Source organism: Telopea speciosissima, chromosome 7 (assembly GCF_018873765.1).
Source record: "Telopea speciosissima isolate NSW1024214 ecotype Mountain lineage chromosome 7, Tspe_v1, whole genome shotgun sequence".
Taxonomy (NCBI): domain Eukaryota; kingdom Viridiplantae; phylum Streptophyta; class Magnoliopsida; order Proteales; family Proteaceae; genus Telopea; species Telopea speciosissima.
This window is the reverse complement of record NC_057922.1, coordinates 25911747-25936633: the sequence shown is the minus strand read 5'-3', so window position 1 is coordinate 25936633 and position 24887 is coordinate 25911747. Positions and strand designations below refer to the sequence as shown.

Here is a 24887-nt window from a genome sequence, read left to right as displayed (position 1 = left end):
CATGAACGGAGTCACTGTCGTGGTTCCATTTGTAAGTCCGTTCGGTGTATTTCGACGGCTGGTTCGAGCAGAGCCGAGAGTGGATTTACTCTGTTGCCTCCGTCCATCGTTCCGTTCGCTCTCGGGAATGTTTCAAGGACCGAACGGATGTAGGGACAGATTTATGAAGAGGTTTCGTCCGTAGTTCCGTTCCCTTTCAGGTATGTCTCAGGGTTTGAACGGATGCAGGGACGGATTCAGGTTGAAGTTTCGTTCGTGGATCCATCCCTCATATTTTGACCAATTGGCCTGAACGGAGTCAGGGACAGACCCACCCTGTTTCTTCCGTTCGTGAGTTCGTCCATGCTATCTTGGTTGAAACTCAACTTTAACTTTGGGGGTATAACATAGGACTCCTCTATACATCTTTTAATGTTTGCTCTCGCATTCTTAGGCTACCCAACTCGATGGATAGAATGTGCACCTGTGAGATTCATATCAACCACGCTGGGTGATATCCGAGTTAGGTGAGTGGGTTTTAGGTGATTTGTTTGGGCTTGAATATCTATTAAACAATCATTATCATGCTATTATACGAATTATAAGCATTTTGCGCATTGCATTATTTATCTTGAGTGTGAACATGGAATGAATGTGATGTGTTAATGGTTCACTAATGTATCGGGTCACGGTGCCGGGCGTACCGGTACTGGAACCCCAGATATGATTATGAAATATGTTGACTATCATCCTGCCCTGTATGTGTCGTGCCGTGCTGGTACCAGGGTACTAGATGGAATGGGACGTTGATGCACCCGGAATACCTCTTGGGACAATAGGACTAGCATGTAGTATACCTGTGGTTAGGATTCTTGTTCCTTTATGCTACGACCCTTACCAATAGAGGTTTATGTGTTGGATAGTCTGAGCACTTGTTGCCTGTGGGGGAGAGAGGCCAGGTCATGGGTAGTGATGGCTATCGGGGTCTGCCACTGGGTGGTCTTGGTGGCTTCTGCCGGTGTAGGCTCCCTTGTGATAACTGAGGTTTCATTGTGGCGATAAGTTAAGTGACCCACAGTGACTCCCGAGTTATCATAGTAGCATATACCTGACTTAGATTTGTGTGCTAGGTGGAAAATGAATCTAATATGTGCATGCATCATGAATTGTTTGTAATTGCGTGTTTGTGTGTATGTGCATTCCCCTTTGCTCTCTCACTAGCTTGTGGAACTAACCCCGTTGCGCAATCTCTTTTAGTTGATATGCAAGTAATCCTCTTGATAAGCTCCTGTGGATGCCAATCAAGTGGAGCCGGTGGATTTGGACTTAGATGTCGATGTACACCCAAGAGTGGTGCCCTGTGGCGCGATTTAAATCTTTACTTCTGTATTCATCTTCATTCATGTATGGACTTCATGTATAAATGTATGGAATTTATTGGATGGATACGGGGTATAGTAACTGTAATATATGTTATCAATAGAGAACTAATACATTGTAATTATTCGATATTGAAATGATTTGCCCTTCCGCTAATTTCAATCTCTTTAATTGGAATGATTTATCCTAATGGTTTACGTTCCCTGACATTATCATGCCTTGATATTGGGTAGACTGTGGCTCGGGACATTGTATCTGTGATCCTGGTAGTATTGGGATGACACCTGTCGGCCCAGTCACCCCCTTTTCTTATAATTTATCCTTTATTGGGATGGGGTCGTGACATGTATAATGCCCGTCTCACGCCATCATTGACACTGCCTGTTAGTTTACCACACACGGACGGTGTGACTATCCCTCTCTGTAGGTACAGCGGACGGAGGGTCGCTGGCGTGCACCCAAGGGGAAAGAAAGAAAATTGGAAAATGGGAGTCGCCATCTAGATTTTTGGTCTAGGACCCATGAATGGTGCCCCTTCGTTGCAAAAGGGACGCTAAATTAACTCCAATGACTCAATGGATAGTCTGCCCCAGATCTCTAGGTAAGTGTCAAGTTACGGGCTGGGAAGGTGTTAGGTACCCAGCAACTGCCCGGCCGACGGCCGGTCTTCCTAGACCAAACTCTGTTGTGTTATACATATTATGCACTTAATTAAACTAATTTTTTTGGAGACTTTTGACTATCTTGATTGAAATTTATGAACTTAATTAAGCTAATTAAGATTAATGTTTTAATCCTAATTACTATCACTAGGCTAGATGATTATGTATCCTAATTAAGCTAATTAATGGATTTTACATAAATTAGAAAGCCTAACCCTATGGTCAAAAACATGGTTGACTGTAAAAAAGAAAACCAAGTTTAATTATATCATGGAGAAGGACAATTATTGATAAGCAAAACAGTTCATAGGCCAAAATAGCCAAAATTACAAAAATGCCACTAAAAGGCCAAAATATGTACAAAGGCATGAAATCATATTTAAATGTTGTAAATAAGCAAAACATGATTAAATAACATCAACATCATGCATTTGGATCATCAAGAACACATGAAATGCTAAAGAAATTTGGGGTGGTAAAAATTACCAAAATGCCCCTGTTATGGCAAACATATAGAAAATGCATGATAATTCATGAAAATGCTGACTTATGCTTAAAAATGCCCCTAAGGGCATAATGGTGAAAGTGTCAAAAAGACACTTAGAATCATTGTAGGCATCAAGAGTGTGTTAAACATCCTAAAATGACTAAACACACCAAATGATATTTCCAGAATGATAGTCTGGGCCCGCATTTGGTAAATTACCAAAATGCCCCTGGAGGGCGAAAATGACTTTTTATGCATATTTATCAAGCATGATGGTCATGTATGCATATGAAAACATCCTAAAGCATTCTAAAACAGCATGTCATGCATAAAAACATTTGTTTCTTATTTTTCCAGGATTTTTCATTATAATTAGAAAAATGACATTTATATCCCTAAATGGGGTGGGGAACACATATAAAATGATCAAACATGCATGACAGTGGATAATGATTCCATAAAATCAATCATAATGAAAAATGCATCCCATAGTTTTTTTGTGAATTTTTATGCATTTATACTATTTTTAATATTTTCTGAAATGCTAAAAAGAAAACGAAGAAAAATACAACATCCCCATCACAGATCCGAATTGGATCAAACCAGAGCCCATTCCTACTAATCAAAACATGATCTTTAACATGGTCACAATAACTTTGTCCAAATACCCACCCACATGTTCAGATTTTACATAATCCAAAATTCTTCACAGGGGCAAAAATATCACAAAAAACATGATTTGGAGCTTGAGAAAATTAGTGAATATAAAAAATAATGATAAACATCATCCCTAAAAATTTCAGAATTTTATCACTCTTGAATTATTTCTAACATTTTTATAACCGAAAATAGACCTTTGTTGTAAAGAAAATAAAAAAAAAAACCTAAAAACAAGTAAAAAATATGGGAAAATACCCTTGAGGCGTGGAAGTGCCTAGGCTCAACTTGAGTAACCTTTTTTGACCGTAAACAGTCGCTGAAAACCTCCAAAAGCCGCTCCAAGTGTGGTTGCTCTGAATGGCAAGAGTGGTGAATAAGGGGTATTTACGGAATTTTATTTGAATAATTAGGCATAATATATGGATGAAAAAACCATGAATTGAAATAGGAGATCAAGGACTACGTGAAGGTAATTTGTTACTAATTTTTCTACGTTTTTAAATCTTCCAAAACACAGCCTATTTATAGGAAAAAATGTGTTCGACAAAATGACCGAATGAACCCCGGGCATTTAATACAGGTTGACAAAAAAAAGGGGGTTGGGGCTGGCGGGCTTGACTTGCGCGCACAGCGGGTGCGACTTGTGCGTCTGGGCTAGGCCTGCAGGGTGGTTGGGTGTAGGCTGGTGGCTGAGTCATGGCCGGTGCAGGCTTGACCTTGGCACACCCATGTGCGCATGGGCCCATGCCCATGTGGGGATGGTGGCTGGTTTTTGGGTTGGTTCTGGTTGGCCCAAGTTGATTCGGGTCAACCCGGATTGACCAGAGTTTTTTCCTCTTTTTTTATTTTCTTTTATTTTTTAATAAATACAAAGATTCCATTTTAAGGGTCCACATTCAAACATCAATATCTTTTGATCCAGATGGCCGATTTTGACGCATCACCTATCGATGCGAAGGTCTCAACACGTTCTTTCCATCCGTGTGGCAAATATGGATGGATATTTCCAAAAACTGGCACGGATATCGAGAAAATTACTTAAATGGTGTTTCACACCGATCAAGGTCCAAATGATACTGGAATTACACGAAATTTTACGTGCAAGCATAATATGACCAAATAAGGTCATCCAAATGATTTCAGATTACATCGAGTGGATCGGGTACCAAGAACCATGCTAGGGGTAAAACGGTCATTTTTATAAAAGTTATTCGATTTGGCCGAAACTTTTCGTGAAAGCTTAATATGACCAAATGAGGTCATCCAAAGTGTTTCAGACTAAATCGAGTGGTCCAGATACAGAGAACCGTGCCAGGGGCAAAACGATCATTTTCACAAAGGTGTCCGATTTGACCGAAACTTCAAACGTGGTTTAAAAATGGTTAAATAAGGCTATGCTAAGGGTGTAGGCTCTATTTGGGACACTTTGGTTACAAAAAATGGGGTAGGGGTAATTTGGTAATTCTTGCAATTCAGTCACCACACGAGTTACAAACTTTACCATAATTGCCAAGACACACTTCTAAGGTGTCAAAATGTGGTGTCTACACTCTCTTTACAAAATTTTCCCTTTATTTAAATGCACATGCCTCGTCCATGCAGCAAACAATAAACCCATTAATTCTCAATTTCAGTTCCACCGTAATGCATCCCATTCTACTGCTTGGACTTCTTATAGCATCCTACTTTAGTGTAAGAAAAATGATTCTTTCCATTGGTTATGGATTATTCCTATTTTATCTTTCTTATTTGGTTATAACTTTTTCCCTTGACAATACAGGGTTCTCAATCTGAAAATGCCTTCTCACAATACTGAGAAGAGCATATAGGTCTTCCACATCCTCCACATTGGTTAGTTCAAAGGCTTCTCCTTTAACCATCAATCAAGAAGCAGTCTTTATGAAACTTATAGAGAAAAATGAATTAGCTTCCCACCTGGGTTAATTCTGTAATAAGAAAAATGAATTAGCTTCCCACCTGGGTTAATTCTGTAATAAGAAAAATGAATTAGCTTCCCACCTGGGTTAATTCTGTAATAAGCAGGCTAATATTGCTTGTTCTAAAGATGAACTAGTGAAGAAGACAAAGCTGCCATCAATATCCCAGTTGAATATTATCAAAAAAGTATATGATCGCATACCAAGTGGATCACCCCTATCGATTGCTACCGAAGGGGGAATGCCATTTTTTTGCGAATCAATGGTGAAACAAGGAGGTTTCATGCATGTCCTTGATCTAAGGGACACAATGTTACATACATCGGGGGAGGAAGAAGAACATCCCCGGCCACCTGGAGATTCTCAGTCTCCATGAAACTGATGAGAGAATCCAAAGCAAACTCCACTACAGGAAACATGAAAAAGAAAGTTAGCGCAACACAAAGATTTATGGGAAGGAGACGGGAAGGGGCAAATCCCAGAGGTGCTCACCCCTCTCCAAATCATTCATGTCCAGAATGTCAATAGCATCTACTTCCACACGCTCCTTGTTGATCATCATCTTCTCTAGAGTGGACAGGTCCGCAGGGTCCAGGAAAGGGATTCTATTTCGAGCAGTGGTATCTAGGTAACCCCACACAATGGGACATTTGGGCCCCTTATATGAAGCCTAGAAGAACCTCTATTTCCAGCCATGAATGGCCGACGGGATCTTGGCCACAACATGAACATCACGTTGACGAAAATAATACAACCCCAGGTGACCGCTATTTTAGTTCAGGGTGAAGCACTTGATAAACAGAGCAGGAGAGGGATGTCTACCTAACCGAGAACATCTAACAATGAAGGCTCCTACAAACCTCCAGTAGTTGGGGACCAGTTGGTTGGAGGCAACCCTATAATGCCTAAGGAGAAAAGAAATAAAGGTAGAAAAGGGATAATGGAGCCCCGCCTCAGAAGCATCTAAAATGAGACTGACCTCGTTGGGTTGCGGATGGTTCAACCTATCCTCGGGAGACGGGACCCTGAGCTCAACAGACTCTGGGATCGCATAAACATTTCGGATCTCCAATAGATTATATTCTGTCAGTATGGAGGGGATTTCATCCACCCCTTTTCCGATGGTGGGATCAAACTGGGGTTGGCAAACGTGATAACCCCTTTTTGCTGATGATTTCTTGGAACCGCGGCTGGAAGTGCTGGTAGAAGCACTAGATGAACTTCGAGGAATCAATATGGGGATTTTAGAAGCTGTAGCGCCCTCAGTGGATGACCGGGGAGGAACCCTTCGGTTTCCTCTTGGAACCTCTCCATGAAACAACCTCTCGCCCTCTTCTAACAGAGAGTCCACCTCTTGATCAGATTCAGGGATCGAGCTTTTCTTAGATTTTCCCATCTCCCAGAATGAACAGTAAAGCAAAGCGAATAAAGAGAAAGGGAAAGGAAAAAAACTTACTTGGGCAAGAAGGGATGCGGTTGAAGAAAAGAGAAGGCACTGAGCGAGATGACTTCAGGAACTCAAGAATTTTTAGCGAGAAAACTTGAAGACGATGAAGAAGGAAAAACAGGGGAAGTTAGAACGCTTTATACTCTTGGGGGCAGTGGAACAAAGCTTCCGAATCCAACCATTCATTTCACTTGAACGGCCAGGATGCCAAGATGAGGAAGAAGAAGAGACACGAATTTCAAGAATGAGAAAAATTAAATTACCTTTACAAGGAAAACACCGGGAAAGCAAGAAAGTTTAAATTTAAACTTTATGACATCCCATTACATTTCACTCAAAAGGAGTGAAAATCGAAAGATATTTCGCACCCACGTGCAAACATTGGCGAATGGCAGCGCGAATATAAAAGACCCACGGAGGGTAAAGTCGTCTAAAGGAGAAATATGATTCAAAAGACAAAACGAGTTGATTCACCAACTGCCAACGCCACTGAACATATAAACCGAGCTGCATTCGCGCCAGCGCGGGATACCTAGGAAATATACCCCCCATACCTCACTTCGGGTAAGGGGAGTAGGGGCAAATGATACACCACTTTTTATGTATCCAACCTCTACCTTACACGTGGCCTCCCTTGGGCTACAAGCAAACCGGTTCTCAAACCAGAATCCAAAGAGCCAAGCTCGAGACAATTATACCAGCCAGGACACGTCAGAGAAGATAGTTGTAAAACTTCCAAGTGGGAATACGCTGATAACCGTAATTCACATTTCACACATGGAAGGATCCCAAGATTTGATGAGGGAATCTTCGTATCCCAAGATGGTGTATCAGATGAAAAATGAAAATGGAAGTCGCAACCTAGATTTGGGTTTACGACCCATAATGGTGCCTACTCTTTACAGGAACGGCACTAAATTAACTTCAATCACTACAACAAACTGGGTTTTTAGAGACGGAACAATGCTGTCCCAAAAATGTATTTTCCGTCGCTAAAACCATCTTGGGACAAAACAAATATCCGTCCTTATCCTGTCGCTATAAGAGGCATCGCATATGCTAGCGACGGTAATAAATATCCGTCTCTATATTACCTTATTAGCGACGGTAATCTTCCGTCGCTAAATAAAACTCAATTGGGACGGATTGTTTCGTCTCCAATATAATGATTTTAGAGACGGAAATCCACTTGTCCCTAAAAATATTTTCTATTGGGACGATAAGTTTCTGTCGCGTAAAAGTTTTTAGAGACGAATACGTTCCGTCTCTACCCTTGTATGTGGGGACGGTTTTGCCGTCTCAAAAAATAACAATTTAGGGACAATTATTATCTGTCGGTATTACTGTACTTTTTAGAGACGGAACATTTCTGTCTCTATATTATATTATGGGACAATTCCCTCCGTCACTAAGGTTATATGTTGGGACAATAATGCAATTTTAGGGACGGATATTTTCTGTCGTTAAAACTTAGAGACGGTTTTTCTTTGTCTCTAAAGATCCATGATTGGGACAATTATTTACTGTCTCTATGTTGATTACAGGTACAAAACCTATTTACCTTGTGGTAGGGACAAAAATATCCATCCCTAAAACACACTTTTATATATTTGTACATTAATATTTATCTATTTAAGAAAGATAAATAGAAATAAAATTAAATCAAAATACACAAAATTAATATTAACATAAACTATTCTGAACAAAAGATGATTCTATCCAATTTTTATATTTACATCCCAAAAAATGTAGCATTTTGTCCAACTATATAATGTTCTTATCCACCCCATCCCACCCTACTAGCTTCTTTCATTCTACCAAAAAAAACTTGTTTCTTTCCTTCTACCAAAACAAACTAGGTTCTTCTTTCCTTTTACTAAAACAAACCGGCTTCTTTCCCTCTACAAAGACAAACTGACTTCTTTCCTTGACATTCAGTAACAATATGAACCTGAACAAGTTATATGAGATAAACAGTAGTACAATATACTATAAATATTTGAGACTTAAGTAATAATAATTAAATAAATAAATAAAATGCACACACCTTAAGCTTTGGATCAACGTGATCGCATGATTACTACAACTCGTGATGGACCATCTCCATGATTTGAAGCCTAAAAAAATAAAATTCTATCAAGATTTTATTTATAAATTGATTGTATTAAAGATTTCATAAGATGTAGAGAATCGGATGAAAACACAAACCTCTGTGGACTGCATGCTTGTCAAGTGTTTCCTCTCACAAATTGCATTAACTCAATAAAACCGGACCGCATCGAACAGATTTCTTCACCTTGTTTTGCTAGCCTCTCTTTCAAATCTCTCATCTCACTCCGCAACTCGGCATTTTCCCGCATAAAGGCAGCAATGTTTTTATTTGATGTCCCTTTTGGACGTATTACAACCAATAAGCGCTCTCGACCATGTATATCATCTCCCATTTCATCGCCAAGATCTCCTCATGCACCGTCATATCCCTTGTTCTTCCTCAGTTTCTCCTTGAGTTTGTCCGACATCCGTTTACGTAAATCATATTAAGTAATAAGAAGTGAGTGAGACATAAATGAGAGACTCATTTGAGAGGTAACATAAGCAATTTTCTAGCTTGTATTTCAGAAAGCAACCATGAGAAATTTATCCCTAAGAAATTTTTTGTTAGCAATCAAGACTAAATCTCACATATGCAATCTCACAAGTTCAATACAATACATTAACTGGATCTGTCCATGATAAATTCCTCCTTCAAATTCAGTGTCACAAGGGCCCCTAATGGCAAATTGTCATTCAAATATATTTTTCTGAACATATTAAATCAAAATCAGCTGATTTTCGATAAAGAACAGAAATAAGTTCATTCATGAAATGGACTGCCACCACTAAAATTGCATGTAGACCAAGATATGAATGGAAAGTGCTGCGTTCTCGATCTCCCCATGCTTTTGTAGGAAATAAAATATAATTTCTTCAGTTGTCTCAAAGAAAAAATAGCATACAATTACCAATACATCTCAAGCATGCATACAAAATTCATTATGGAAGCTACAAGACCTAGTTGATGGTGACAACTGAAAATAAAAGGGAAAACTACTTGGACACCCCCTATACTATAGCCATTTTTCTTAGACTCCCCAAAGTTTGAAACAATTACTTGAACACCCCGGTAAATAATAAGGAGCGAAACCATGAAGGAAGAGGAAGAAGGGAAAGAAAGGAAGAGAGAAAGAGAGAAAGCAAGGGAGATAGAGCAGTAATTCAGACATTAATAGACTCTATAGGGGGTTTAGAATCACCCATTATAGCAAAGCAAAGTAGGTTCGCACCAAGCATAGATCGAATAAGGTCAAACCACAAGGCGACCAAGAAAATAGCAGGACAAATCCCATTCAAGATTGTAAACGACATGACCATATCTCGTGACCATAAACAAGAACAATAACCAGCCAAAGGTAGCGGCAATATTGAAAACCAACTTAGAGTCAATACAAGCCATAACCGTAAGTGCAGAGTAGAAGAACAAACCACACAAATCACATTGAAACAGAAAATACCCAAATCACAAAGAAGTAAGGTCGTGAAATTGCATGGGGCAAGAGTTGTCTTATTGGCCTGAAATTTTGGTTGAGTATCTTTATGAGGAGAACGAATCTCCATTTTGCTCGTAAATCTAGAGGTTCCTTATAAATGTGATAGTCTAGGTCTGCTCTGTGTTATGACTTTTGAAACCTGTAGTAACAATATAGAAAGTTGCGTGTTTTGACAATATGAATATACCATAATGCTTCAAATAGAGTGGTGGCAGGGTAGGATTTGAGAAACCAACCCCATATAGTTGGGATAAGGCTCGATGGATTCCATCATGCTACTCCCTATAACAGCCTTGTGACCCAAGTGCACATGTGGAATAGTCTCCATTCATTCATTTTTTTAAGCTTATTTTGAGGTCCATTCTACTAATTCAAGAAACAATCCATTCTACTAATTTAAGAAACAATTCATGTATGGACAGAGCTAGAAACTCTTTTTATGTCTTGCTGTGTCTTTTGCCTATAAGCTAGCTCAACATAGTCCTACTTGGATGTTACTTTTTATCTTAAATTTGTTAGCAATCAGATCCCTTAACTTGCGTACTAACTTACATTCCTAATACACATTGGAACCAGCAATCTTGTTTGGGATTACTTCTATACGACAAGAGGTGTGAGCTTTGGGACATACAATCTTGCCATAGTCTCACACTGGAAATCTTTGATGCAGATTGGAACTCTCCTTACACGGTTCCAGTTGAACCATTAGATGGAGCCAAGGTTTATTCAAGTTAACTAACCCTTGAGGAGTCCATCTAAGCTAGCAACGAGAGAATTTTTACAGCAAATGGCTGCAAATGTGTTTCCAGCCATAGAGGTTTTAAGATAGGCATCGAATAGAGCATCATAAACTGACTGATTATATGTAATTTTGTTATCTCTACTATTATCCCATCTATTAACAAAATCCTTCTATTCCCAATGAGAAAATTTTACTTTAGCTGTATAAGGAATGTGTTACATCATGCTCCTTGTTAAGTTATATTTATAGTAAAGCCAACCAGGACAAGAAAACTTACATGATTAGAAACCACAGACATAAGCAAATCATTAGGATCCGGACCATTATACATCTTTGCTGCAAACATCAATATTGTCGTTGCTAACACAAAAGGTGACCTCTTGCATGAAGGCAGCAACATTCCTGTCAATTAGACCACAGAAAGACGTCAAAGAACATGTAAATCCAACTCTTTCAAGTTCAAGAGGTAATTCTTTCGTGTTTTACGGATTTTGCAATTACAATACTACTAAAAGGATCTAGAGATATATTTCTGAAAGAAATTGGAAGCTGAAAGAATCCAACAATGTTTTGATTGGTGTCTGCAACATCACAAGTTTAAGGAAGAAAACCTGGTATAGAGGAAAGTGCTTAGTTGTAGATACTTAGAAAACATTAGAATGCAATGCAATGGTTTTCATTACAAGAATGAGTACTGAAAAAATGAATTAATCTTGTTAAATACTTCAAGACGATTTCAGCACACATGTCACACTTCTACATTCTAGTGAGCTCTCACCTTAAAGCGTGAAGCAATAAGAGTTAAGCTGAAAGAATGGGTTATAAATTCAAAATTTGAAGGCAAGTTATCGAATATTGGCTTGTATCCATAAAGCAAGCAACGGGATGTTTGGTCCTCTCTTAGTTTAATAATTTTTGGCTCCTACATATTGGAAAAGTGGAAAGAGATAAATTGTTATTGCTTGATATGCAAGAAAACAAGTGCGCTACATCCCAATTATCACTATGCACTCCTTCAAAATATAATTAGAAAATGCCTGAATTCCACCACTTATCGCCTCTCGTTAAGCAGGCTGGTCCAGCTTGTCCTCAATTATAGAACAACTTATTATTAAAAGTTAGGCGAGTTTTTGCAGGCCCACCATGTTTCTCATCACCGATTCTCTATCCTTAGAATCATCTTCAGATTATTTACATGCTTTTCTACTATTGCATTGCCCTTCTCCCTGAAGCTTTTCAAATAGAGCAAAAGTGGAGGCAAACGCCGATGCAGTTTTGGACTTCAACTTCCTTGGTTCATATAGACTCTCGATCGTGAAGATGCTAAGTTATGTCAGGGATTGTTAGATGATGGAACAAGGATCATAGCAAATATCCGGTGTGCTCCAATGCGAGCTTCAACATCCGGATGCATCATTGTTTTCAAAAGGGAAACAAGATTTTGAAAAACAATTGAGACTTTTTCTTTGTCATGGTCATGCCCATTAAGATATTTATTATAGTGGCTAAAGGAAAAAACTTGACACGTAACCACGCAGCTTTGCAAGCCAACATCAAAATTACCATGTCAAATGTCTGTTGTTTTGATAGAACCTTCCATTATAGGGCCTCCTTATATGTTATAACTAATAATCATGGTGGAAAGAAAATCAATAATGGAGTATTTTTTATAAGTAATGGCTACAAAATACCTATCAAAAAAAAAATGGCTACAAAATACTTCATACCATAAATTCCTTCATGAAAAAGAAGGTTAGGCCCATGCAATGAACAAAAAGCATGCCAAATTAACATACTAAAAAAGATACTTGCTATGGCCTTTTTAACAATACAAGACAATCGAGAAAGGGATAAGGGATGATGCAAGCATGCCCCCCCCCCCCCCAACACACCTAGAAATTCTCTCTTATAGCATATATTTCAGAAGAAAATCCCCAAAATTTGATGAGTTATAGAATATAATAATTTATTGGTTGAAAATATGCAACCAACTTGGTTCCCCAAAATAAGATCTAAGAGATAATTTGCTTACAAAATATTATTCATAACGACTCTTGTATGTAGCAAAATTCTATCCCTTCTTAATTGACCAGATCGCAAACTACCGTAACAAAATGGTCCAACCCCTAGTTCAGTTAAAAGATATTGTTATCAAAGACAAATTCATTTTGAGTCACAGAAATAAAACACACCAAATTAAGATAAAAATAAAAAAGGTGATCAAATTCATACTTTTTGTGGAGTGCAAGGTCAAAGATGCCAAAGAAATTCCATGAGCCAATCAACAATGACCCAACAGCTTGCCTTCGCAATGAACCCATGGATGGAAGCTTCTCGGTGTCATTACCATCAAATCAAACAAAGTCGAGCATCACCAATCTAGAAGATGTCAACTCAAAAATAGATTATTTGGCACAACAAAAACCCCGTAGAGAAAAAATTAGAGTACCCACAAAAAAACATCATGCAGTGATTATGCATAGCACTTACTCCTTTAGCAATATCCAAAAAGCGCCTTCAATGAAGGTCGGGAATGAGATGCTCAAGTTTGACTCTTGCTTTCCAACCAATTCAATCAGTTGCCTAAAGAGACTTCCTCAAACTCCTGCATAGATCACTGAAAATTAGATGGGTGTTGTAACCTCTTGTCATCTGTACGTTGTTCTTGATGCCATCGCATATTAGATGCGATTTTGGACGACATGTATAACCTTTGCAACCTTGGAATCAAAGGGAAATGACGTAATATCTTAATCGGGATTTTTTTGTCCTCTGATGTATATCTTGATGTGCCACATTTGTAACAAAACCTAGCATTGGCTGCCTCTTTCCAATACAACATACAATCATTTTTACAAGCATCAATCTTATTGTAATTGAGTCCCAAATCCTTTACAATCTTTTTCGCTTCATACAAAATTTTCGACAATGAATTCGGCTCAGGAAATGTCTCTTTCAATAAGTCAAACAACATTGAGAATGCTTTGTCGCTCAACTTACATAGGCATTTAATATGATAAAGCCGAATAAGGAATGACAACTTGGTAAATTTAATGCTTCCTGGATACAACTCCTTCTCCGCATCTTCCAACAACTGATCAAACTTCTCTGCCTCGATACTCCACCCCTTTGTATGTTCACTGGTGGCACCATCCCCATGTCCTTCATGTACATTTCTTCTCCACATCTCAGATAACATGTTACGTGTTCCATCATCCATATCACCTTCATCATGTAGGATAGGACTTACAAGGGGAGGTGTGTGTGAAGATATGTCTTCCCCATGGAAACTTCAAATTGTATAACTTCTTAAAAAACCATCACATATCACATGTTCAAAGACTTCGTCTCGAGTCTTCCATAATTGATTTATGCACTTTACACATGGGCATAAGATCTCATCCCCTATAGCTGCATTAGAAAATGCATAGTCTAGAAAATTGTTGACCTCCCGTATGTATAGTGCGAGATACCCTAAAAGATGGTTCCCTTGAGTTATCAATCCAACTTCTAGACATAGCTGTTAACTGTAAAAAAGACAAAAGTTAAAATTTTAAAGAGACATAATGCGATAATACATATTAATACAGAATATACGATCACTTAAAAAATGATCATACGAAGATCAAGGTATTAAATTGATGGGGTCCACAGCCTAGAATGGGGTCCTGAAGATCACAAAGTCTAGGAACATACTTGGAACCAGAATCTAAATTGAAAATTCTGGCTTAAGGTAAAAGGGTTGGAAGCATAATGACGACATGGGTTCAATCTAAATTGGGATTGAGGACTTGATTTTGAATTTAGACTGAATTTCTTCAGTGGTCCCACTGGAGCTTCCATGAAAATACAAAGTAAACAACTAGAAGAAGTGCAGCAAATCTGGACATCCTATAAATTTGAAACAGAAAATGACTGCTCTGTTTTAGATATGAATATGGCCAGCGACATTCCACAGATTCAGGTGGGGAAACAAATAGCAGCAAGCTCTAAAGAGATATTTTACACAAAGAACATAATGGAGATGGTATGGAGTTGAGCAAACCATATAAATGTGGGTCACTATACTACAAGTCATGACCCACATGACCCAATTTGCAGATATTCCAGTGTTATGTTATTTGTAAATCTAATAACATATAAACTTGGTTAACTAACATATGATGCTATCCCAATTTGCAGATATTCCAGTGGTTGGCCAGCATGCCAGTAGAATTGGAGGGGTATATCCATCCAGGATGCACCATCTTGACCATATTCATTGCAATGCCCCAATTTATGTGGGAGAAGGTGATGAATTGCTTGATTTCAGAAGGCTGTTGTAGTGTGTTTCTACTCACCTTTCTCTTTCACAATAAAACTCAGTTATTCATAACTAAAAGAACTGAGGAAAAAGAAAAAAGAGTGCAAGTCATAGTATAGTTGTGGGAAAACTCACCAAGAAGTTATTTTGTCATTTGCACGTCTATAGTAACTATATTTAATTGGGTGGTAAATCACCTAAGGCTTAAGAATTCAGAAATCCCATAGAAAACAAAAATTGCAGGAATTGAGGAACCAAAAAGTAATGAAAGAAAATCAATAATGCATTCAAACAGGTCTGATGTGACTAAAACTCAAATTGAGTAGCCTGTTCAACAGGAGGAATGGTTCTGAGAACAAAATCTGAATATGAAGGTCAGATTGCAAGTTATGGTGGTTTCCTACTGAGGTTAGGAAACTAAAAATCCAGACTAGACACTGAAACAACCACAGTACTTTCAGTCATTAAACCAAATTATTATGTATGGATACAAGAGTTGATTTAGCAGAGAATTAAGCCAAATGACAGAACCAGAATATTAAAAACAAATATAAAAAAAAAATAGAGATTTTAACAAGTTGACTAGATGGACTCTTGGGTTCAACCAGAAATTTAAAAGTTTTCAAAACTGAAATCAAATCAGAACATAGAGTTAATAACCAAAAAAAGAAATTTCAGGAAGAAGGTAGAATTTTAGTAAACAGAATAATAACTAAATAAAGAAAACATAATTAAGAGAAGAAGAGGATAAGTGTTCAGGCATCCCACCTGAAACACTACCTTAGAATCACCACCAAGGCCTCCCTGGAATTGCCACAACAGAAATATTCTGAATCACCACAGAATTGGTACGCTGAAGTCAAAATTCCATTAGTCAAATCATTGGGAGCTGTTAAGCCTTAAAATATTTCTTTAAAACTTCAAAAGACAGTTCAGACACACTAAAAGTCCTCCATCAACCAACAGTCTTTGGAAAATTTTCTAACTTGGCTCAATTACCTTATAACAACCCTAACTTGATTAGGTAACTGCTTCCCTTGCACAGGCTAAGAGGAGAGTCCCTGACTGACCAAATAATGTAATAATAAAAGAAATAAAAACCCAACTAAAAAAAGGAATTTCTTCCTATCATGGACTTAAAAGGGCGGAATTCTAAACTGAATAAATAACTGACATAGACTTAAAAACAGATCTGGAATTTATAAGTGGTATTCTAGTCTGTCCAAACAACTTAAACAGTAACAAAATAAAGGAAATAAACTGCTAAACGCTAGTCCATGATTTGGAGAAGTTTGATTGATCCAGAACTTGAACCATGGGTCAGGTTTGGATCAAAACCGCATGCCATCTTTCTCTTATTTATATCACTGGAAATCTGCTTCCCCATTGCTCCCCTCAAACAGATGGAGGCAAAGAGACTCTTTTTTCATGGCTGGCAGATGTTCCATGACCAAGGAAGGTTATATCATTGTAGTGGTCTATTATCTTGGGAATATTAACTGGGATGTTCTATTATTATTTTTTTTTGGGAATCCAATAGGGATGGCATAATGACAGTTCGATTGCTGATGAAATATCTGGTTAAGAAGTTGAGATTGGATAACGAATCAGAGGTAATTTATTTCACTTTAAATTGGTTATGCACAAGCAAGACCGTTCTACACTCTTCACTAACACAAAAAAGTTTATCAAGTTATTCTCCAACATTAAAGCATCAAACCAGAGAGAGAGAGAGAGAGAGAGAAACTCACCAGCAACAGAGATAAGGGATTGGATGTGTTTAGAACCCAGATGATGATATCGCAGCTCTGTTTGTCCTCTTATCTATGCTTGCTTTCAACGATAATGATGCAAATCAGATGTTAGAAGAAGACCACATTGTTAACGTTCATGAGAGAGAGAGAGAGTTTGAAAGGGAGAGTGATTAGAGAGAGATAGGGGATTTCAAGAGGGAGAGTGAAACGAGAAAGAGCTAGAGATTTCTGTGCTGAGTACAGAGAGTGAGAATCATTAGAGAGAGGTAGGGATTTCGAAAGAGAGAGTGAGGGAGAGCGATAGGAGACAGAGGGTGTTTCATGCGTTAGGGTTCTACACTTCTCACGCAGAAGTGTAGAAGTGGAAGAGGAAGGGATTTTCACGGAATAGCGGGAATGAAAAATAAAAACCATTCCCACTCGCATAACACCAATTACCAAGTAATCGAAATAAAATAAAATAATATAAAGGGCAGGAGATCGCTACTTGGTTGCATGGTCCCTATACCAGCATCTGGGCCAATGGTAGAGTATACATCGGTATCTACCAAAAAGGGTAAGAGCGTCATTTTCATGGTGCCCTATGAGAGGGTGTATGGGCGCACCAATCAGGGATCTTTTTCCCTAATATAACTATGGGAAAAAAGATCTCCACTTGGGGGTGTTTCCTACGCCCTCTCACAGGAAACCGTGAAATGACACCTTTGCCCCCTTGATGATACCCAGACGTGCTCCCCCATTGGCCCAACCACTTTAAAGACCATGCGACCAAGTAGAGATCTATTGCCCAATAAGTATTTGGGGAGGGGGGGGGGGGAGAACTCTGTCAGGAAGTGTGGCCTACGCCAACACTCCCATGAGTTTAAGGGTGTTAAACGGTCTGGATTCAGTTAAAAGGGTTCGAATCAGTTTAAATCGTTTAATTAAACGGTCTCAATTTTGAAACCATAAGCAAACCATTTATTAAATGGTTTTAAGGTTCCGGTTTTAAATGGTTTGGTTTGGTTTCAGTAAATGGTATCTATTTGATTTTGGCACATTAATTTATGTACATTTAAGGGTGTTAAAGTTAAACTGTCCGATTTGGTTTAAATCGTTTAGTTAAACGGCCTTAATTTTGAAACCATTTATTAAACTATTTCATGATTTTTATTTAAAACGGGTCAATTCGGTTTCAGAAAATAGTTTCGGTTTGATTTTCTTACATGAGTCTATTTCTCTACTCCCCAAGTGAAAAGACACCTCTACCCCCTTGTTTTGAGGAGGAGAGAGATAGACACATGGGAGTGCTGGTAAGGGTGTTAACCAGTACGGTTTTGGGTATTCGGTTCGGTTCGATGCCTTGTGGGTGTGAACCAAAACCGAGTCGGTTCTGGGACTAACAATCGAATATAAAACACCTCGGTTCGGTTCGGTCTCGGTTCTAATTTGGGTCTACTTCAGTTTTTATAATACATTATAATACGGTTCCATTTTTTATAGGCTGTTAGTTCATCCATTGTTGCAGCTTTGCTATGTTCTCAAGGAACTCTATTTGTATAAATAAATGCTCACAAAACCTTAAAGGAACACATCAAAATTATAATTCCAAAAGAAAAAACATCAATAAAATCATAGAGAATCACATCAAAATTAGCTGTTCCAAAAGATATTATCATTTTGATTTTGGTGCATACCGTTTTGGTTACTTTAATTTATTTACTTTATTAATAATCATTTACCCAAAAGATATTGAAAGATATAGGGTTTAATTGGGAATAAATGGGTATTCAGTTCGATTTCGGTTCAAACCAACGAGTTTGGACATGAAACCAAAATCGAATTAAATTATCATACATCTGAACCAAACCAAAACGAATTAATTTGGTTCGGCTCGCTTTCGGGTTCGGTTTGGTTTTGACACCCTTAAATGCTGACATGTGAGTACATTTTTTATTATAAGGAAAAGTGTTACAAATCAATAAGGTTATGAATAGGGAAATTGATTTGTATAATATGAACATCAAATCAATTTTCCTATTCAAGTGAATTAAAATGTATTTATCGAATACTTTCTCACTATATGCAAGTTATGAATGTAAGATATCATTATGGTTCAAACCCGAAAATATATTAACCAAATATTGAAAAAATCGAAATTAACAGAAGTTGTATCCGGACCGAAAACTTATGTCTCTTAATGGTTTGGTTTTGGTCTCACTCATTCCAACACCAAAAGTCATCCAGCCTGATCGAAACCAGACCGAATCGACCATTGACAGCCCTATTCACGCGTATGCTATCAAAAAGTGGGGAAAAGGTTGGTGTGGGTATTGGGAAGCAAAATCTTATTTTAAGGACAGAAAGTGAATTTTTTATAATAGAGACAGAATATTTTTCGTCCCAAAGAAAAGGTTTATAACAAAGACGAAAATTTGGACCGTCCTAACGAAATGTTTATAATAGGGACGGAAATTTCACCGTCCCAACAATATGTTTATAATAGAGACGGAATAATAGCCGCCGCAAATAAAATTATTATTATAGGGACAAAATTAAGTCCGTCTCAAATAAATTTGTTGTTGTGGAGACAGAAAGTTTCCATCTCAAATAAAATTGGAATAGTAGGGACGGAACGTTCCGTCTCTAACTTACCCAAGCTAACCTATACATGGCACAGACAAGATATCCGTTTCTATTAAAATTTTTTGGGACGGAGAAGTTATCTGTCCCAATTATGTACTTGGTTTATAGGGACGGAGATGGTTTTCCAACGCAAATATATGTTTTATTCGAGACGAATAATAAAATCCGTCCCTATTACGCATTTTATGGGATGGATATCTTGTCCGTCCCAAGATAACTAATCTTTTCTATTGTTTGGGACGGAAATTACATTACCGTCGCTATTAATTTTTATTAGGGACAAAAATATTTTTCCGTCTCTAAAAAGCGTCGCTAATACCCTTTTTTGTTGTAGTGAATACTCAATGGTTCGTCTGCCTCAGATCACTGGGTAAGTGTCAAGTTATGTTTGGGGAAGGTGTTAGGCACCGAGTTAAACACGTTCCCCAAATGTAACTTGACACAGTTTTCAATGGTCAGCGTAGCTTTTTTATTTTTTTGCTTAAGGTCAGCAAGTATGAAAATTAAAAGAAAGAACCATTATAGGGTTAACTTCCAGGTATACTCAAATGAATACAACGGACAAAATAATCTTATAAGCCCAACCTTCAGGAATGCCATCATTGCATTTTCAATGGTTGCCCCATATTGTCAAAGTTGAGTTTTCAATCAGTTAGGACATAATATCTGTAGGCACCATAGAGTAGGGTAGAATACAACCAAGCTGGCTTTTCTTCATGCATGTCTATAAACCTTGGGAAAACTTTTAGTAGTTCAGCGGTATCTTAGACCACAAATATCCACCATGTGACACATTGGATAGTGCTGAATTTGTAGACAAGTAGACCTTCCCAAGGTCCCCTACTCGCATGTCAAGTTTTATCCAAAATGGATTTGGCCAAGTGGCATAACAAATATCTGAAATCAATTGAAAAATGTATTTTTCAAAAAAAAGATTTGGAGAACTGAAAATACAAGTGATTCTGCCAATACATGGGAGGATATATGTTTAAATCTGAGTATGAAGTTTGACATGTAGCCAACCCCAGACCATTTTCTAAATTTCTATATCACTTTCCATTTGGAAGTTGCTGACCCATAATGCCTTCTGTAGGTAAATAGGGCAAAAAGTGTCTTGCGATACCCTAAGGGGGATCGAGAAACGGACTTGCTGACTAATGCCTCGCTATGGTACCCTCTCATATTGCAGGAGAATAAACTGCGAAAAAGGGAAAAGGGAGTCGCCACTTAGGCTAGAGCCTAGGACCAATAAATGGTGTCCCTTCTTCGCAGAAGGGGCACTAACACTACAAAAAAAATCCTCTTTAGCGGCAGTAAAAACCACCACTTATAAGTTAACTCCAAGACTCAATGGATTTCTAGTTAAGTGTCAGATTACGTTTGGAGAAGGTGTTAGGCACCCCCAGAACGTTTGGCTAGAACCGGTTTTCCTAGACCATGCACTAGTTGTATGCTTGTTGTTTATACATGTTATGCACTTGATTAATCTAATTCAAAAGGTTTAGAATCTTCTTGGTTGAGGTTATAAGCCTAACTAATCTAATTAAAAAAATTAATGTCTTAATCCTAATTACTAATATTGAATTAGGTGACTAAGTACATTATGCAACTCAGCTGATTTAATTGGCACATTTCATCATGAGCTGGAAACCCTAACTCTATGACCAATGCTAAGGTTAATTGCATAGGACTGAATAAAACACAAACTAGGTTCAGCATAGTAAGCACATAATATGCGACAAACGCTTATGATCGTAAAATAGCGAGATTGCGACGAATATGCAAGAAAATGCATGGAACCTTACATGGGTATTCAAGAATTCCAAAATACACCTTATTGACATCAGAATCATGTAAGGGAATGGAGAAGAAAGATATTGCATAGTTTTGGTGAAAATTACCAAAATGCTCCTAAAGGGCAAAAGTGGCAAAGATTGGCCAAAAATCACTCTTCTTTCTAAGAGGGGCCTCCACAATGCATAAATAAGCTTTGAAACACTTTGATATGACCAAAAAGTAGTGTAACTAAAGTTACACAAGAAATAGTCAAATTGGTCTGAAACATTTTGCTTTATTGGGTGAAAGGATTATAACCAAACTTGTTTTGCAAGATGGACTATGATGTTGTAATCCCTATAGTTGCATGTGGAGTACAGTTTAGCACAATGTGTCATCAAAATTGATTGATAGCTCAACTTTGACAAACGTAGGGAATCCATTGAAAATGTAAGGATAGAAACCCTATCATGTTAGGACACAATAATAGAGATAGAATATGAAATTTGATTTTTTATACATTGGCTAATCTGAAGTGGGACTTTACTATCCAAGCACTCGATTTCAATACAGGAGTCCTCCACGTGGTTGGTAAGAGTCACTTAATGGTAAATTCGGGTAATGGCATTACCGATCATCAGGCATCTAAACTCTCTGTCAAATGCTACCCATAACAAATTCACTCTCTATTCCATCTATGATCTATGGGAGCCATTATGCACCCAAGAAAAGGCATTTACTGTTCAAAAAAGTGTTAAAGGAAATAGATAACAAACTACTTATTAATTCACTTTTACAATTACACCCACAAAAATAGTAAAAGGAGAAAGAATGCCACCTGATCGAGCCAGACACGCCACTCCTGCGCCCTGACATAGAAGTGCATGAAATGACCGCTGCATGTCTCTTTATTTTTGAAGTTCAAGGGGTGTGACGATCATTCCACGTCCCCCTGTGGTAGGGTGCAGGGGCGGTGCTGCCGGGTGGTGTTCTCTTTCCTAATGGTTAAATATGGCATACACAACTGAAAATTTTGTGAACTCCATAATTATTCCCTGCCCAATTGCAAATGAAAATAATAAAATCGACTGAGAATAACACGTTCAATGAAAAGACCTAAACCTTGCCCATTATAGATCTCTTAATTTCTCTAGCATTGCTAACTTGACCGAAAGAAAAAAGAAACAAAAAGAGAATGCAGGAAAACAGACCACATCAATCAAAAAGTTAATGTCCTGAAGAGGAAGGAAAACTTAAATTTCGAAGAGCCTCAGCCATATGTTTATAAGGTCAGAATAACCTCCCACATGGTAGGCTGTATGGACAATTTAAATTTCCAATTTAGGAATCAATTTTGAGACTTCCATGTTAGAATGCGTGATCATGAAAGGAAAACTTTCAGAGGAAAGAAAACTTGGAAACTTAATCATAGCAAGAATTGCTAAAAAATAAAATATTTAGGTATAGAAAGATAACACAATTGTTATTCAAAAGAAATTATTTGTTAAGATGTATCAAATGTAGTACCAAGAACATTTTCTATCCTAGGAGTTTTGTGGGAAAAAAATTTGACTGGCAAGTTCTAGAGGGTATCTCTATAGATTGACATCGCAAGTATTATCACATGGAAGGATGATGTGGCAATTTTAATTATATAAATTAAAAAAAAATGATTTAGAGTTGTACACATGCCAAATTTTAGGCTCAGATTCAAGGATATACCCTCCCACGTGGCATTTACTTGTATCTTTAGCAGTCTATTTATTTATTTATTTTTGAAAATTACATTTTCCATTGGATTTTCAAAACTTTCTTTTGTCAATTGGTCAATTCCATATTGGCTAAAACGTGACATGTGAACATGGGATCTTGGGCTTTACTTGTCCACAAAATTTTAGCTCCATCCAAGGTGTCATGTGGTAGATATCTGTCGTGGTCTAAAGATACCAATGGAGTACTAAAACATCAACCAAGGTTTATAGACATGCATGAAGAAGTGCACGAGAAATTTCTTTTCCTGCCCCTCCAATCTTCTTGACTATCCCCAATGCTTCACCTGAATGCCAATGCTAACTCAAATGATTGTAGGCAGCCTCAATATCTATTCCACTGTCTTCTCCCGACAAATTTTTGTCATACTCAACATAAAAATGCACATTAGTCTAATGGAACATGCTTACATTTGAACATTCAATACTAACTTATTTAGCCTTTCAAAAACTAGGAAATACATCTTCAAGTATACTCGTTAACAAGCTTCACAAATGATGTAGACTTGATCTCTAGCAAATTGGTTGGGGAATCGTATTCTAGTACAAGGTCTGTTTAAGACTAGAAAACATGTATATCTAATTAGGTAAGCACTAGAAAAGGATGAGAATACTTATTACCAAACTCAGCTGCAACCATTTGATTATGTTATTTTAATTACTAGATACTAACCATTATTGAGGAGGACCCAAATTTATAACAAGAATTAATTGTAACGACCTATGTGCAATTGTGATGATAGGAGACCTTGAGAAGTGTTTCTTAAGTGTTTGTCGAATTAAATAGTCCGTTACAATATTTACTCACGAGCAGCTTCATCGAGTACTACAACTTTGATCCTATTGAGTAATATACATCCTAAATAGACTAGCTTCCTTTTAACCATTGTTGATACTTCATTTATCATCTTAGAGGCGTGCATATCAATTATGAATGGATTCCTTGAATAGTATATGTGGTCAATTTTATAGCCTTGAAGATCTTGTGTAACTCCCAATCAATCTTGGAACCATCTCAAAATGTTTGAGAGAGGTGTGGGAACCGGGTTGAAAAATAGACCGAATCTTCATGCCATCTCAAACCAAGAAATTATACAAAGTTTTTGGGAGTCGCCACCTAAGTTAGGACTTGGAATCCATAATTAACACCAAATATGACTCTAATAAGAATTGGTCAAACCATAGTTAGGGTACATGTTAGGGTTCGGTCTGGGGAAAGTGTTAGGTACCCCAGTCTGTCCGGTTAGAAGCCACCCCAGAAAGTAAAGATATGCATACATTACCTCGAATGCGTTACAAGAAGAGATATTAGAACATGATACACAAGAACATGTAGGATAGAAATGAAAGGACTACAGTAGTACCTAAACTCTATGAATGGTATGGCCATAACAACAACAATACGACTATAAACCTTAATCTAAACATGACTAAAACATGGACAACATTCAAACACATTATGAAACCTAACAGGATCTAATGAGATGCATTAATGCATTAAAAGAGCCAAACTAGGTTATTATTTATTCTTTAAAATAGCATAAACAATAACATATAACACAAACAAGAGAATTAAAGACAAATCAAATCCTCAAATGCTTTTCAATTTAGAGTCCTTGTCCAAACGACTCCATTCTCATTTATCCAATGACAGACTTCAATTAGGGCTGGTCCAAAACCCAACAACTTAAAAGCAAGATGATTTGGATTCCAAGTTGATGTATCATAGTGGCATGTCATGATCACATGATTCATTCTCTTCCGACCATGTATATCTAC

At 37.6% G+C, this 24887-nt stretch overlaps 1 long non-coding RNA gene across 1 annotated transcript; it reads left to right on the top strand.

Annotated features, from left to right (window-relative positions):
* The first annotated feature begins 10609 nt into the window (after positions 1-10609).
* On the top strand, positions 10610-24881 carry LOC122667672. Its single transcript, XR_006333833.1, has 3 exons — positions 10610-10619; positions 14135-14139; positions 24722-24881. It is a non-coding gene; the product is annotated as an uncharacterized LOC122667672 (long non-coding RNA).
* Positions 24882-24887: the final 6 nt, after the last annotated feature.